The sequence below is a fragment of the Agelaius tricolor genome, unplaced genomic scaffold (genome assembly GCF_023055355.1).
Source record: "Agelaius tricolor isolate 1412-34295 unplaced genomic scaffold, bAgeTri1.0.p SCAF_10, whole genome shotgun sequence".
Lineage (NCBI taxonomy): Eukaryota > Metazoa > Chordata > Aves > Passeriformes > Icteridae > Agelaius > Agelaius tricolor.
In genome coordinates this window covers 3,988,864-3,998,535 of record NW_027269270.1, presented here as the reverse complement: position 1 = coordinate 3,998,535, position 9,672 = coordinate 3,988,864, and the positions used below count along the sequence as shown (strand labels likewise).

General features: G+C 38.4%; 1 long non-coding RNA gene across 2 annotated transcripts in view; it reads right to left on the bottom strand.

The window, feature by feature from the left end:
- Nucleotides 1-367: 367 nt before the first annotated feature.
- The window catches only part of LOC139593504 (uncharacterized), a 70,994-nt gene continuing 61,689 nt past the window's right edge, over nt 368-9,672 (bottom strand). For both annotated transcript variants that reach the window (XR_011680327.1, XR_011680328.1), the window contains one exon: nt 368-4,663. This is a non-coding gene — a long non-coding RNA (uncharacterized lncRNA). The remainder of the gene's footprint in view (nt 4,664-9,672) is intronic.

The following is a 9,672-nucleotide window of genomic DNA, read 5'->3' as shown; positions in this document are numbered from 1 at the left end:
TGAGGACATCTGATGGAAATATTATGATTTTATGAGAACAATGGGATTATTTTAAATAGTTGCAAGTTTTCCAAAATTGTACAAAACTGTAAATTCTCTTTGATGTTCTAGTACATTTTAAAGTATACTTACACAAAACAAAGAAAACAAACCAGACTGTTGTGAGAAGGAGTCTAATAACTTTTAGAAGTAACAAGAGAAGACATAAACCACATAGAACTGCAGTCTTTACTACCTCAAGAAAGAATTTCAAGATTAAAAGTAGTGATTAAGATCCTACAATCTATTTTTAAATATATGCAGGCAATAACCATTTTGTGATTTTGCAGATCAATTAATATGAAGTCAAGCTCTCCCTAGGATTATTCAGAGCTATTAGTCTGTTCTCTAGAGATTTCAGACTGTATCTTTTTAAAAGGTAAACTGTACCAAGTACGCATTACTCAAATAATTAAAATAACAACCCAAACCCTGTTTTTCCTCTTAATTTAATTACCTCACCCAGACCTCCATAATTAACAGAGACAAGAACTCATGTCAGTAAAATACAAATGTACTGAAAGACTGAAGTGGTGCTTCTTACTCCTACAGTACACTTTTATTATCTGTCTAAAAATCCCATGAGATGATCACTGGAGAAACAGATATTTTTCACCTGTGTTTAATATTTTTTTTCAATTTTTTAGCCCTTTCCTATTGTTTCAAACTTATTTTCATCCAGAAGTGGAAAATTGAGAAGTATTTAGATTTATCTTTTTCTTTAGGAAAGTTTGAAAGCAATACTGGGGGAGGTACTTGGATGCTACAGAGGTTGCCCACTTGCTGTGCCATATTACCTGGTGATGTTTGTTCTCCATTGAGGAAAAAGGGGAAAAACCTCACCACAAAAGCAGTGCAAAGCTTATAGGAAAGACCAGAAGATTTGTGCCTAACCAGTCCTTGTGATGATGGTTTATTTAGTATGAGAGCAATACTTCTTCCCCCTTCCTAGGCTGTTAGAATCAGGAGGCAGACAGGAATTTATGCCAATATTTTTGTTTTCCAAGGTAAGAGGTGGCTCCACTACATAATCCTTTCCTGTGCTTATGTATGGATGGGTACATATAAATGGGAATGTATATTTGTCTGCAGGCAGTGACAGGAATGTAAAGCAGTTTTTTTTAACATGGACAACAGAGACACAATGAGTGTCCCAAGCTGCTCAGTTGAAAATAGTAATATAGATCATTCACCTAATCAGTATTTTATACTTTGGAGGTCATAAACTTAGACTTAGTGATGGGACAGGTATACATAAAGACATGCAAACTATTTTTTGTTTGCCTCATTATACTGCTACGCCTTTCCTCTGTGTTCTTATGTTTTTTCTTTACTTGTTTTTATTTATTCCTAGTTATACTTCAGTGGCCTACTAAATGTGTTCTTTTCAAGAATATTTATCTTTCCTTGCTGCTTAATTCATCTAAATATTTAGACATTGCTATATTCTCAGTCAGTAGGCACTTGACTAATCTATACAAATTCATCTCATTTATAAATTATTCCTCCTAGCTCACTGCCAGCTTACACGCAACAGAATGCAAAGCAAAAGTGCTTCAAACCTTATAAATCAGCAAACCAAGAACAACAACTCTTCTTATTAAAGTGTAGCAGCTTAAGCCAAAGGGATAGAAAGTTTAATTTTTCATGAGGAATCCTGAGAGAATTTGGCAAAGCAAAACAAGCGACCGTTCCTGCACCAATCAGCCCTTTGAAGTGCTGGAGGTCACTCACTGCTGCTTGGTGGCCACTTTCCATTTCTGCCTGAGACCTCATCAGTACCTTGGACCTGGTGCCCACAAAGAGCAGATGAATTGCCCAAACCCTTGGGTAGTGGCAAATGTATGGTAGAGAGAGGCACCAAATATCCCTTGGTTCTTTGCATGATATTAGAGACTTGGTGGTACTTTTCTGCCTGAGGGCAACCTGGTAGCTTTCCAATTATTGAGAGCCTTCCAGTTTAAACAAACAAACAAAAAAAAAAAAATCCCACTGCAACATGAACACAATTACAGAATTGAAAAGCTTTTCAGCATATTTTATTTTCACACTTAGTTTTTTTGATCCCTCAGCAGCAACAGCAAAATATTACTGTGAGACATGTTTGAGCTTTATGAAGAGTTTACTGAAAAGCTTTAACATATACACATGGGTTTTAAGAGTTTGGAGGTTTCTCCTCATTAAACAGACTTCCTGGAGGGGAAAATAGGTAAATAAATAGAAGAAATCCCTGAATTTTGCTTGCAAATATCCACTGCAGGAGAAGATAAATAGCAGTATGATTCCTGCTTTATTATTTAGTGACTATCAAGCTTACTTCTTGAGATTATCCCTTCTTAGTGTATTTGGGCTTGATTTGTCTCAATATCAGTTGAACTGTGCTGTAAGTAAAGACAACTTAGGGCTCTTCTTGATATTTAAGAGCAGTGGAGTAAAATCAATGGTGTGGAAATAATATTGGTGGGCAAAATCCCTGAAATCAACAGGAATACTCCAAAAAGCATTTGTGGCTTTGGCTCAAAACCGTCTCTGTGAGTTTTGGAGGAAATTTGCATGCGCATCGATTTGCTCATGCAGATGTCTGCTCTGTATTCAGAATCAACAATTGCACACATCAGCCACTGTTTTCACTTGCAAATAGTTACTGTGCATATGGATTTTATAGGAGCTTTATGGAAACAGGCCCTGTAATAACAGCCAACAGCATCTCCTGTTTCAGTGGTGTTATTCTACCATGATCCTTGCTGCCCCAGTAGCCTGAGAGCTGTCACATTTTATTTGTGAAATTGCAGGTTTGTGTATTATTTAACAGTAATACACATCACAAACAGTGGTTCAGTGATGAACGTGGTGTATGAGCCTAAAAGCCTAATGTCTGCCTGGGTTTAATAATGCTTAAGTTCAGTCATATGAAAAACATAAGATGGAACCTCAGATGTAACCCAGGCTCTCAAGTCAGCCAAACACAGCAGGTATCAGCAGCAGGACTTCATGGCCACTGCTGTGAGACAGGGCTCAGCCCATCTAGGGGGTCATAATTCCCTTTAGGAGCAGCCTCTCTTCATCATTAGAGGAGTCAAGGGGCATCAACTCCACCTTTTGTCTGGGGATGAGCCAAACTATATTAATTTCCTCTGATAGGCCTCTTTGTATAAAATGTTTTACTAAGAGCACCAGATATTTCTACAGGAGCCTGGACCTTTCCTCTGCTAGAATGTGGGAAGTAGAAGGGGCTAGACCAAGTAAGGAGGAACAAAAATGAAACTTTACTCTGGTGTGACCTTTTGTTTTCCTTCACTGCAGTTTAGGAAGCTGATTCTTGCAAAAATTATAGTCAGTTTTTTTTGGCATTGCCACTTGGAAGACAAATTTTGCCATGGTGGTAGTGGGAGTCCCACACCACTGGCAGATCATTACAAAACCAGGGGAATCCTCCTGAATCAGTCTCCCCTCAGGTCCCCCCAGTCCTCCTGGGAATTTGCTGTTTGTGACAACCAGCTCAGCTGGGATGCCCTTGCTGCCCCTGACACAGCTGACACAGCTGTGCTGAGGAGGGGAGGAACTGTTTCCATGCAGGTTGGATCTGGTGGCACCAGTGAGCAGGCCTGGCTTGCAGCACGAGGTGGGAGCCAAGCCACAGTGGCACCCCAGTCATTTACAAACACATTGAGCTTGGGTTGAAACCCATAAACATAAAATAAAGCTGTGTTTTTTCAGGATCAGCTCACAGCTGCAAAGGCTGACTCTGCCCGAGCAGCAGGCAGCCATCACATTTGTCTTTGTCTGTGCAATGCCTTCTATCCCTGGATCAGAACAAAGAGGGGCTTTATCTCTCATGGACTCCCTCTGCATTTGTCACCCAGGCTGGAAGGAAGCACATGGATAGAGGTTTTCTGCCTTGGTGCAGGCAGACATGTGCTGCTGACAGGACTGGAGACAAATCCAAGGGCTGCTCTGACTCTTCATCCTCTCTGCACGTGGCACTTAATGACACAACTGTAGGAATTTGGTTTTATTATGTAGAATAGAGGGGGTTATTCAATTTCATAATATTTGGATTGGCTGTCTGTGTTGCCCTGATTTTTTAAGATTTTCTAAGCCTTCTGATGTTTACATTCTTGTAGCAAACTTTCTCACACGCTTTCTGTAAATAACTCATTGTTTTGCATTCCTTCATGGAGGAGGAGAAAGTTGATGGACTGTTGGTTTGTCCAGTGTCATTGCAGAGGTGGCACTGTCACCCTCCAATCCACTGTCACTCTTGGAACACTATAAATGTTGGAGTCAGAAAATAAACTTCCCTTTTTTTCTTCACCTTGAGAACAGCAGTGTGTGCACTTGTGTCCTTTCGTGTCCTATAGCGACATGTCTGTGTCTATTTAACATCCTGGGCAAAGACTGGAAATCCTTTAGTTCATCAGGTCTAGCCTTCAACTGGCAGAAAGGTGGTGGTTGCTCCATGGTGCAGAAGCAGTTGGAGGAGCTGCTTGGTTCCTTTTCCACACATGATGTGGTCTGTCCCAAAAGGAATGATGTGGTCTGTCCCAAAAAGGCTTTGAGGTTTCCTGCTGTGAGTTCCTTCAATGCATGCAGTTGGCCCCACATGGAAAGCAGCTCAATTCTCCTGTGAAATGGAGGCAGATAAGACAGAGAAGGAGATAACTTCAAACAACATTATAACTGCCACAAGACAGATGCCAGTGCAGCACAGGAGATGCTCCTGAGGGAAAGAAAAGCTCTTGGCTTGCAGATTCTGCCTCCAATCCATAAAGGCTGCAGCACAGCAGCAATGCCCTGATCCCAGTTTGTGCTGGGAATGGGGAGCACAGGGTGTAGCCATGATATTTTCTGAAAAATCCTTTCCTTAGGATTTTTTCTCCTGAGAAGCTGAGAGGCCTCAGGAACAAAATGCAACCAATGATTATCTGCTGCTGTGGAATGCAACAGGTGGATCTGTGATTGGTCTCATGTGGTTGTTTCTAATTAATGGCCAATCACAGTCAGCTGGCTCAGACTCTCTGTCCGAGACTGAAGCCTTTGTTATCATTATATTTTTTCTATTCTTAGCCAGCCTTGTGATGAAATCCTTTCTTCTATTCTTTTAGTATAGTTTTAATATAATATATATCATGAAATAATAAATCAAGCCTTCTGAAACATGGAGTCAGATCCTCATCTCTTCCCTCACCCTGGGACCCCTGCAAACACTGTCACAACAGGGCTGGTGGCCACTGTGGCTGAAAGGCCACCTGGTCTGTGCTGTTAATGGAGCAAGTGAGGGCATCACTGCTGCCTCCATTGTTTTATTGGAATGGGTCTCATCCTTACTTTCAGTTTGGAAAATATCTGGCAGCTGTTGGTAGAAAGGGGTTTTTCCTTTCAATTATCCCCCTGTAATTTCATGTAAAATTGTAAGATAAGTAAAAAAAAAAAAACAAACAAGGAAAGTTGATGCAGAAATTGCTGCAAGCATCAAGGGTGCCTGATAAATGAATAGGCATCACTGAGAGTGATCATGCATCCTGACAGAGTGAACAGGTATCCTGGTGGTGTTACTGAGTTTAATAAGTGCTGTGTTAATCTTTGGTCTTTCTTTGGGAAATTTTTATATTTCAGCTTTATTTTTTTTTGCTCGCAATAGCAATTAGAAGAAAACCTAAGTGCCAAGATCAGGTAACTGCCTTTAATTCCAAAAACACTCAAACTCAGATGAAATTTCCAGTCAGATTGCACACTCAGTTCAGATAAATAGAGTGTCCCCTTATCAGTGTCTTCTGTCTCTAATATTTTTCATTCCCTAACGCATCTACAATTGAGTGTGAAATACCTATCACAACAGTCTTAGTCTGAAAACACTTTACAGGATATTCTCATATCTTTGAAGTACATATTGCTAATGGAAGCTCTAAGGGGTAAAATATTTAAAAGAATGGGAAAACTCCTCAGCAGTTCCATTTTGCCATTAATTCAAAATTACCAGTAGTTTGATGGATACAAGGATAAGGATATCCTGGATCTCCAAGATATAGTCCTATCTAAAACTAAGGATAGCACTGGACTGTTTAGACTGATCTTAACTACATTCTGAACCCTTCCTAATAGAAGTTTGAGCAAACTCACTTTCCCATAGAAAACACTGTGATCATATCAGCAAACACCATGTAGTGGATGGGAAGCCAGCAAAATGAGGCAAAGATCATTTTTCCTCCACATCCTGTACATTATCTGTCCCTTCAGTGGAACTGAACAGAACATTTCGAGCCATGAAAACTGCAAAACAAACCTTGGAAATACTTATTTGTGTTAGTGGCTCCTCTTGATGTAGGAAATCACATTAAGGACTGTCAGAAAGATAATTACCACAAAAAAGAACCTCTGCTGTCTTTCTACATCTGTGTTTTGTTCAGTAGCGTTTGAGTGAGGTTTCTTTCCCTCCCATTGTGAAATCTTTCTATGGTCTGAATAAAAGAAGAAATTAAATTGTAAGAAAGTGTGGAGGTTATGTTGAAAGCTTTGTAATGTGAAAATTTCTATCACAAAACAAGTGTCTCTGATGTGATATAAAAGCTCCAAGCATCTTTATGCCCCTTGCATCTGCATTGTACTTGCAGACATTTACCTTATTTGTCCTTCAAAAGCATCCAAGAATTAAGCTCAAATCCTGCTTTGTCTCTCTCCCTTTTTTTCCCCATTGAACAGTGATATTTTGCAGTGTTTCATATATTCTGAATAGTAGATATCATTCAAGTCCTGAAAATCTAGAAAAACCTTTATTCCTTCCATTCCATATCTTGGATACCTTCATTATCTCTAGATAGACATTTTACACTCAGCATGTTATTAATTGCACTGCCATCTATAGGGGGATATTTTAAGAGGTTTTCTTCTACTAAGTTTGAGAATATCTATGAGTTTTAAGTATTATTTGCCAGGATTAATTTGAACAGTGCACTGGGTTGCCATATGTGCTCAGTTTGTTTCCAGTATAAAATGCTACTTTTTTTAAGGTGAAGTTTTTGGATTGGTTTCATTGTCTCAAATAATAGATGATGACAATATTATAGGAGTGTGTCTATATAATGACATTAAATTGCAAGTCTTTACTTTCTTTTGACTTCATGAAATAGTGCAGTATCTGTTTCTAATGGAGTAAAAGAAGTAATCTTAAACCATTGTTTTTCTCTTATATTTGCTATTTTTTGTACAACTATAAGCTTTTAAAAAGTCTTTTTACCACAAATGTAGTAGAAAAATGTTGGAATTGTCTGTGCTTTCGACAGTGATGTTTTCATATAACTGCAGTGTGAGTTGTCAGCCAGTTTTGTCCAAAACCCAAAAATTAGATTCTGTTATGTGAAAAAAAATAATTTTACTTACACCTGTAGTGATTTTTGACAGCTCAAGTTGGTATCTAAATCTTAGACATTTTGGTTCAGTTTTTAAAAATCTTAAAAACACAGGGGCACTCAAGATATAAATTTTATTTCTTAAGCTTTTAGAGATTGTTTTCCTTTGGCTTCCAGTCTGTTTCCAGTTTAGTAAAACTTATGGGTGTGGTGGTGTTTAATATCATGTAATAAGGAAGGAATATAATATAGGAATATAATACAGGAATAGAAATAAAATATATATTTTTTGGAGTCTTTGCCTTACATATTGTCAGGTGGCCACTCACGACAGCATTCTTGGCTGTTGAAGTTACTAGTTTATCTTAAAAAATTGTAAGAAACAGTAGGTGTTTCTAGGTTTAGGTTAGAAACTGAAATATTCATAAATAAGGCAGAGTATCATGCAAGAAGTTTAGACAATTTGCCTTGAGCTGGAGACATATTCAGTGTGGCTGAATATATTTGTGTGATGTCAAAGAAAGACTCTGGAAATTCTTTAGGGATAATTTGTATGAGGTGCAGTTTTTGTGTCCAGTCAAGGTCATTGGCTTCCTGGGACTAAAAAGTGTGAAAGCATGGAGCAAAAAGGGTACAACCCATGGCCCAAAGAGCTCCAATTTAAATCTCTCCACAGGGATGGGGTGCATTGGCTGTCTTGTAACAGGGTGGGAAGGTGAAGCAGTGAAGTGAAGCAAAGCAGTGGCTCAGAAAACCATGTATTTTAATAGCTCTTCTCAACTTGTGAATATCAAAATTACAAAGGTTTCCTCTCAAAGTAAAGCTCTAAAATGTTCATTTGAAGTCTCTCTGCTCAGGCTTTGTCCCCCTTATGGTTTTTGCATAGCACTCAGAGGCAGAAGTAAATTTAGGGTAGGGGATGTGAAAAAAAGATCTGGAGTTCAATACTTATTAAAATATTCATTAATGTGTGAGAAAAATCCTCTCTGTTTTGAATTTTCAACTGATGCTAAAATAGAAGTCAGGGCTGCCTCTGTATAAACAGGGAACTAAATGACTTTCAACAGGTACAATAACAAAAATAAGATTAACTTAATTATGCAAGGAAATGTACTTTGGATTCTACTATCACAAGATGTGCTGCATAAATTCATGTCCCAGGGGACAAGAACTTCTGCAGTTTGTCATTTGGAAGTTACAGAAGAGAAAAAAAAGAAAAAGAAAAGAGACCTGGATGTAGTTTTGGCTTACTGTGTCTGTGACCCATACATTTGCCACTGCCAAGAGAAAACCAGTGCACTTTTCATTTCTTGTTTATGTTTATTTATGTTTTCTGGCATAATCCAAAAAAACACTGTAAAAGGCATTGATATGCTTTCATTTAGAGCAGTGCTAACAGTCCTCTTGAAACTATATACATCCCTTTATTAGCCTGGATAACAAAAACTACTAGGAAGGAAAGTATCTCTGTTAAAGACATGTTCAAATAGCTTTGCTAAGCTTGTTTAGATTAACAAAATTAAAGTGTCACCATGATATTTTCTGAAAAATCCTCTTTGCCCCAGATCTTCTCCTGGGAAGCTGAGAAGCCTCAGAAAAGAATGAAAACAATAATTATGTGATTGCTTGGGAATGTGTGGTCTGGAGATCTTTTCTCAACAGGTGAATGTTTGATTGGGTCCATGTGAATTGTTTTTAATTAATGACCAATCACCATCAGCTGTGTCAAACTCTGAGTCACTCATGAGCTTTCAAGATCATTCTTTTTTAGCCTTCTGATGTGTCCCTTCTCTTTCTTTAGTATAGTTTTAGTATATAATTTCTTTTAATATAATATCATAATATAACAAATCAGCCTTCTGAGAACATGGAGTTGAATTCTCATCTCTCCCCTCATCCTGGGAACCCTCACAACACCACAGTCAAGGAACTATAAGCAAATCTTTCACTTACATCAGTGAAGAAAACACCAAGATAAGGCAATGCGTATTTGGGTTGAAATACTGGTACTGAAATAAATTTAATAAATTGAACTTGATTTTGGCAAAAAAGCTTCTGACTGCCCAAAGAGAAAAATTCTTAAAAAAACAGAAAGAAAAGGGTAAAAATGAATCCTACACAGACTCATGAAGGTGGTAGTGGCTTTAGACCTGTGCTGCATGGGGTGTTTGTGTTGTAGGCTGTGGTTTCATTTGCTGTGGTGCATCTCATTGCTGACCTAGATGGTGCTGAGGAGAGCAGAGTGGTTTCCCACACTGCTGAGCATGGCTTTGTGGCATCTTTGGGC